The following is an 8,127-nucleotide window of genomic DNA, read 5'->3' as shown; positions in this document are numbered from 1 at the left end:
AGTAACAAGCACAGAACAGTTTGGAGAAATTTGAGTATGTACCATGTTAAACAATCTTTAACAGTCTGCTACACAGAAATATGAGTTTACTTGTTTTACTCCTTCAGTAATATCTTTATTAACTTCTCAGCTACCCTTTCTTCTACTCTAAAGCTCCAGAAACACTTCTCATCTGCTGAAACAGTTTCCAGACACATGCCTCTCTAAAACAGATTACAGATCAAAAGAATAACAGAATACGTTCTCCAAATTTAGCACCCTGCATGTCCTACACAGCATATAATAGCAAATAAATTTATAAAACCGCTGTACCGTAGCAGTAAATGAAACGGTAACTGAACATATGAGTAAAAATTAGTCTGTATTGAGCCTTCTAAGATTCAAAAAAGGCAATATGAGGCAATATGAGACTGAATCCCTGCATCCACGGAAGGAAAGGCCAAAGCAGACACTTTCAGGAGCTATGGAAAATTCCTATAACCTCCTAATCCACTGTGTTCGTTAATTCTCTTGCTTTAGGATGGATTTGCATCATCTGACAAAAAGAGACTACAGAGCGTCTCTGTTATAGAGAGCACAAAACCAGTCCTTCTGATCTTACACACTTATTCAAACCACTTGTAAGTCATCCTGCAACTGGGTTATATTAATTAAGTGTGATTAACAGGGAGTAGCTCAACTCAGTAACATCTGTAATTACACAGCATTATTTTACTTGCATTAGTTTCATCTGAAGTCTTCTCCCTTGGATGTTATCTGTCAAGCCTTCTTACAGGAAGATAAGCACTAATTCTGCTTTTCTTTTTTTTCCCATCTCCTAGCAGCCTGTCTTCCTGTCAGGATTCAACCTTCAAAAAAATATGATTAGACTTTCTTTCCTTTTTTTTATGAAGTCTCCGATGCTCCCCAACAAGAGCTGTATAACATAAAACTAAGTAATGCTGGTAAGACCTTAGTTTTCAAACAGCATAACATCTTTGGAATAGTCAGTATTCAGAAATGTTAACAAGAAAACTACAATTTATCCAGTTATTATTGTAATATCTATACTACTTCTCACTGTTATAACTTGAAAACAAAATGTGGAAGGAGAAGTTGAAAAAACCCTGCCTTGTTTCTCTCCTTGTTGGGTAAACACGGTACCTTGAACCAAGAGCCTATGTTTTAAACTAAAATATAAGCAGAGTCCCAAGAATAAGTGCTAGCAATTAGTTTGCTACCTCTACTATAAAAAGGAACAGAATGCAGAGGAAAAAACAACAAACAATCCCTAAAACACCAGACCTTGCTTCCAGTAGTGATGATAAAGAAGCTACTAACTTAGCTCCTTTACAAAGAGGAATATTAAGCATCACACACACTATTAAAAAAGAAGCCCTTGTTTTAGAAGGGATGTTACAGTGGCAAATTAAATCACACAACGGCACTGGGATCTGCTTTAAGACATTTACAGTACCTTAATAAAAACCCCACATGCCAATATGTAATGTACATATGAAGTATTCAGTATCATGAAGTAGATGATACCTCTGCAGGCAGCCTCTAAGAGCCCTGAACATGTGAATGACAGAGTAAATCAACACTTAAAACATCAAGGAAAAAAGAACTTGCTTTTTCCCTTTCTTACCAGCAGGGTCACTCTTTTGTGATCCAGAGGACCATGGAAGTGCTGATGAGGACTGCCTATCACCTTAACGAACACCACCACTGTTTAATCTCTCCAAAAAGCAACTTGTGGCTTTTTCCAATGAAATTATCACCCGATGTTACACGATACTGAGACAGTACATTAAATATCATTATGGTCTAAATAAGACTGTGGCACGACAACTCAGAGACTGCAAGTCATAGGATCAAGACCGTGTTCATAATTTTTTGTCACCACTGTCCATAAATTGGATACCTTTGGAAGTTTTCTGGAAAACATCTGCTATTTGCATGCAAATAAACTCAGGAATCCCCTATCAGTCACCATGTGCCAAAACATGATTTTATAGCTCCATGGTTGATCCCTTGACACCCTACCCCACTGGTGGGCACCCTTTGCCCTTGATCAAGTCACCCGAGGAAGAGGACAATGGCAATGAAAGTGGAACCATCCAGACACAGGCAGCAGCAACACCTGCACTAGGTGTGGGGTCTCAGTATGTGCCTCAGAGGAAGCAGGTGCTTAATCCATTTAGATGGTGGAGCAATTTAGGCCATATGAATTAGTGAAATAGAAAGGGGATGCACACAGAGACTTAAGTAGTACACACTGTTTATAATGTCCTTGTGCATTTTATACAGCACGGAGGATGCAGAGGCAGGATCGGGATCATCACGATTCTTAAGAGGAAGGGACACAGTCGTTTCAGAACAGATGTTAGCTACTGTCAGTAACCAGCATTTCTTTCTGGTGACAGTCCTGCATCTGTCTGCCCTCATCTTTTATGCCCTAGATGCTGTACCCATACATTTAAATCAAGCATACCTCTCAGCTGCCTGCACTCATCCATCCCCTGTTACATCTACTCCTATGGGTAAAATCACTTCACAATCAGACAAAACATGAACTGTTGCACTCTCTAGGAGCACTGACCCATAGCTTGAGGAGCTTGTAATTTACAGTCATACTGCTACTGTATTCTTCTGCAGTAACAGTATACTTTCCAAATGTTTGGGACTGCTCTTGGAAGGATGATACCCAAGTCTGGGTGGGAAACTGACTCACACCCACACCACTAATACAAGAAAGAAAATGTGCCAAAGAGGAAGAGAAACTCAGAACTTCACATTTACTGCTCTGCACTTATTTATAGTATTTTTTCAAGGTCTCTACTTGATGATGAGGCCAGTTAACAAGCCAGAATATAGTCCAATATTATATGATAAGTTGTTTGGTTTATTTGGCTTCCCCTGCCTTTCTCAGTCATAGCGTACCATGTTAATGCATACAAAACATACTAATTTTCTCCCGGAAGTAGGACAGGAGAAGAGGAAGATTCTGCGGCACTGAAGTGACAGAACCCCAGTACTCATATTTATCTTAACAGCAGTCCTTTAAGGAGTTATGTAGTCCTCTTTCTGCAATTGAGATAGCTGAAACACAGAGCAAAAAAGGCCAAATCCTTTATTTACGATGCCCAAACTGAAATACTTGGGGTCTGCTTTTCAGGTTGTGCATGTTTAGAGTACTTAGTGCGTTCAAAGCAAACAGGCTTGAAGAGGTGAGAATCGATATTGCTGTAGATTTGCTCCCTCTGGCCAGACAGGCTTTATTTATAGCAGAAACACACACTTAACAGACATTTAAAAAAATGAATTTTAATTACTTGTGTCATATTAATCTGTTTTTCTGAGCACTAAAAAGATGGAAGTGATGCTGTAGTCCTGGGTGGATGCGCTTCATTTCCCAGCCTGTTTCCAGTATTTTAAACTCAATCCAATTTTCACAGTAAAGTATTCTATCCCTAAAAAGCCAAATACTCAAAAGCAGCTGCTTAAAATCTTTATCAACATATTTCAATCTCATCAAATAGGTAAACTAGTTTTAACCTCAGCCTGACACATTTAACACTGGGAAGAAACCTCTGCTTCAGCAGTCGTTAAAAATTTACAGAGAGCATGCATATATGAAAGAGTTGACCAAAAAAAAAACACAAACCAAAACCAAACCAAAACCAAACCACATCAGAAGCCCTGTCACCAGGCTCTCTGTCACTGGAGAGCAGTTCTTGGCAGAGACAGCTGCAGCCAAGGGAGCAATAACCCACCTGTAAAAGCTCTGTCCTGTACCTATAGCTGAGAATGAAAGCAACAGATACTTTATCCAAGAGTATGGATACTCTTTGTGTGCCCGAGAGCATCAGGGTAATATGGATCTTGGGCTACATAAGAGAAGGAGGAAGAAAAAGAAGTGTCTGTTTATCAGAATCTTTCTAACACACTTTTTCTGGCTCATTTGTAGAAACAGCTGAAAAAAACTCTGGTATCCAAAGGTGGGAAAAAACCCTGGCATTTCATAATATTGAAAAGAAACATTTCTATACAGTTAAGAAGCAGGTAAGGTTAATAATGGATGCTGCCGATCCCCTTATTATTACTAGAATTCACTGGGGCAATAAACTGGTAATTTAAATCTGTCCCAGCTATTCCTCACATCTTCACAGAAATCAAGTGTTTATAGAGTATTTGTTAATTGATATTATTAGAGGTTAACAACCACTCTGAGGATACTCAACTCCCACGTTCTACAGCAATTACAGGACAGTAGACTTACAATTACACCATAAATGACTGATTGAACAACAGGAGGTAAATTCCCTAGCCTAAATAAATGAACATAGATAACATGCATGGATGCTTCACATCTCCAGTAATGGACCCATACCTATGACTATTCCTTAGAGAAAAGGAAACAAATGGCATCTTTACCTCCTACTCCCTCCATCGCTTTCTTGCAAGGGGTCTCCAGCAACAGCTGCTATGAAACCAGAGCTTTCGATAATTAAATATTAGAAAGGAGTCTCACAAACATAAACATGGCTCAACTGGATTTTCCTTTGAAGGTACAGTGACACTGTCAGCACCCAGGCTCACACCAGGCACATTTTGCACATCAAAAAGCTGCCAACCTTGGCGTCTTTCCCAAAACACTCCAGCTTGGTCCAAAGACTTCAAACCCGTCCCAGCACAGCTTAGGAAGCTCAGCCATTCTTTAATCAGCAAGCAAGGAAAAAGAGGAAGGAAGAGAAGGAAAGTTGTTCTCAAAACACACACATACACAAAAGTTAAGCTAAGTGACATAATTCTGCCATCTGACTTGTTGCATTAACTTCATACCTTATATCAAATTAAAGATTAGCAGTTCTTTTTTTAAAGAAAATAACTATGATTCAGGCCTATTTTCTTCCTTCTCCACAACTGCTAGTAGTAACAATAGCAGTAAACTGTACACAAACTGAACTACTGCTGTAATGACACTAATGAAATCTTGCTACAACCTCCGGCGGAAACAGCTGAACTAAAAACAGTCCAGAAGAGAGTCACACCTAGTCAAACCGGTGTGTGGACAGCCTTAGTCAAACATCATTTGCACTACAGTAGCTTACGTCAGTAAATAACACACTTACTTAAAAACTAATTATGGGAAAATTAAAGTATATAAAGGAGCTGTAAGACATAAAATAAAAATAATTCTTACAGTAGCCTACCTGATGAGACTTATTTTAATTTAACTAATAAACAGAAACCAGCAGAGAAGCATCTACAGTAGAAAAAAAAAATTAACATTCTTCTGAAAGCAGTGAGACAAAAAAAAGAAAAATCTCATTTTGAGTGGTTTAGACAAGTACCACTGTTCAAAAGGAGTGAAATGCACAATCACTTGCAACAGAAATCTACTGATTCACAGTTCAAAACAGCAGAAGTGATTTATTTATTTATTTATTTATTTTTTGAAGAAGAGAACATGAGTTTTAATACAGAAGAAGTCAAAGACAAACTCCTGCTATGGCAACAAACATACAGTACTCCTTGCAGCACTCAACTGCTAGCCTAGGAATGCCTAATCAAACTTTGGATGATTTTTCATCTAACTTGAATTTTTTTAAAAAATAAAGATACACTGTTTAACCTTGCCTCTCAGACTTGTTCAGGGGAGAGAGCTGTTTCCCTGCTTACATAGCCAGCTTTTGCTGATGAAGAAGGAAAAAAAAGGACAAAAACAAACCCAAAAACCAGAACCTAAAGGCTTATAACAGTAAAAATAATGTAGAACTTCCCTTATGCTTGCTCCTCTGTTCAGAAAAAAATCAAAAATTCCTTCTTGGGGCTGGTCTCAACAACAAAGTAATGACCCTCTTCCCCACCCCCACCCCGCCATTTTTAAAATATAAACTGTAGCACTGTACTGCTGAAATACTCTATGAAATTGCATTTTCTACACCTTATATATTAATTTTTCCAGAAGCACTTCCTCTACATTTCTTCTCTGACACATCATCACACTGGGGAAAGAAGGAAATCTGCCACAAATCAAACTAAAAATCAGCCTTGTGGCTACATATACCATCACCCTTAAGTGAAGGTACATGAAGACATATGGGTCTTTATTAGCCTCTGTCCCAGTCTGCAGTCAACCCAGGTTTTGGTGCGGCAACAAGTGCTGCAAGAAGTTAAATAAAAAGGTAAGTTACTAGGAGATGGCAGTATATCTCAATACCACTGTAAAAATAGGATAACACTGTACGCTGCTAATGAACAACAGTAAACTCTTGCCTATTTCCCACAGCATAAAAAATTATGCAAAAGGACAATTACCAAAGAGCAGCTGATGCACATTTCACATGCCAAAGCCTTCTAACAGCCTGCTCAAGAGGGGTGAGTTACTTCACCTCACGCCACACACGAGGATGAGAGCTGTCCTGGTCTGAGCTAAATAGAACTAATTTTCTATTTAGTGATTTTACTTTTCAGCTCAGACTCTTCTAAGTGGCTGAACTGTCTGAAACTAATGGCATGTTTTTCCAGACAGTGTTCACTTCTACAAGTGATAGTGCTTGTATGTTATGTAAACAACACAAAGCCACTGTCACACCACAAGTGCCGTATCCGTGGGGAGGAGCAGACAGGTCAGATCATCCAAAAACTGACCAACTAGGTGTGCCATCCCACATACGTCATACTCAGTATAAAGCTGAGGGATCGCAAGGGTCTCACTCTCTTGCCCTCCCTCTTGCCTTTCTTCTCCTGCGATGGCCAAAGTCCAAGCAGAACCCTGCCGGTTCATCTGCCTCCAATCCTGATCTGTCTCTTCCTAAATCCAGTTCCTGTATCCTGCTCCCACTTACTGCTGGGTCCGGACTGGGACTTTTCCAAAGCCCTGCTCTCTAGAGCCTTTGGTGACGTAACCATCATTAGGGGGGAGGTGATGCAGGGAGGATTTTATATTGGTTTTTACAAATATGTTTGTACATACCTGTATATATTTCGTTATTTTCCTATTTACATTATTATCCTGTAGTATTAGTATTACTATTTTATTAAACCTGTTAGTTTTATTTTCCAACCCGTAAAGTCTCTCTCCCTTATTCTCTTTTCTCTTCCACTTCTGGGGAGGGGAGAGGGGTTAACAGAGAGCGTCTGCCCAGGATTTAGTGGCCAGCCCAGCCCTAAACCACGACAGAGCTCATCATAGAAAAACCCCAGACATGCGTGTACCTTCACCCATTCAACCAGAGACAACTCACCATGATCAAAATCTACTTGTGCATTAGCCTGTTTGTGAACACTGTCAAACTGTGCAAACCAGACCATGATCCTATACAACTATCCCTGAACATCCATTTCGAGTCAACTGCCTAACTGGGCCTTACTGGTTTTTTGGATTGTTTGAATAACCTGTTAACATACTCTTAGAAACAAGAGGACTACTCTCTCCTACACTTCAGTTTTTCTTCTCAGTTGACAAAATTTCTGGTCCGACTGTTTTATCTGGCCACTATATTTCACACATAAATATTGGAAAAAAAGACTGTACAGCTACAATACAAACATGAGAACAGCAGAATAACCTAAATTAATTATACAACAGAAGAACTCCCACAGCAACAATAGGGGTCTTTTTCATGTTAAGTCTGAAAAACTAAAATCTATAGATACATCTGTTGCAGTAAACTACCAACTTTGGAAGTTCTCACAAAGTTTAGTGAAGGCTGCTGTGGAGATGTGTCTTAAGAGGGGACTCAAATCCCGACGTGGAATATGACTGGGATATTTGCTATAAGTTAATCTTTAAAATACACCTCCACCACATTAACATGTTAAAGCATGTTATACTGGTAAATTACATTATGTTTTTAATTTACAACGTGAAACGCCAGCACATTATCACTGCAGCTTTAGACACATCAAAAAAGCAGGTGCATTTTGTGTTAAATCGGGGGATACTTGTGAAGCTCTCCAAGGACCACAGGGGATCGCTTCACACCTGCCAGGAAAAGGGAAAGTGAAACTTTCCTCGCAGGCCAAACAGGGCTGGAAGCGCCTGAAGTGCCGTGCCGTGCCCTGACACCCTTTCTGCGCGGCGTTAACCTAAAGAAGATACAGGCAAAGGGAGAAAAACAGGAACCCGCCAAGCCGGAG

Source organism: Mesitornis unicolor, unplaced genomic scaffold (genome assembly GCF_000695765.1).
Source record: "Mesitornis unicolor isolate BGI_N332 unplaced genomic scaffold, ASM69576v1 scaffold28250, whole genome shotgun sequence".
Lineage (NCBI taxonomy): Eukaryota > Metazoa > Chordata > Aves > Mesitornithiformes > Mesitornithidae > Mesitornis > Mesitornis unicolor.
This window is presented reverse-complemented; position numbering follows the sequence as displayed.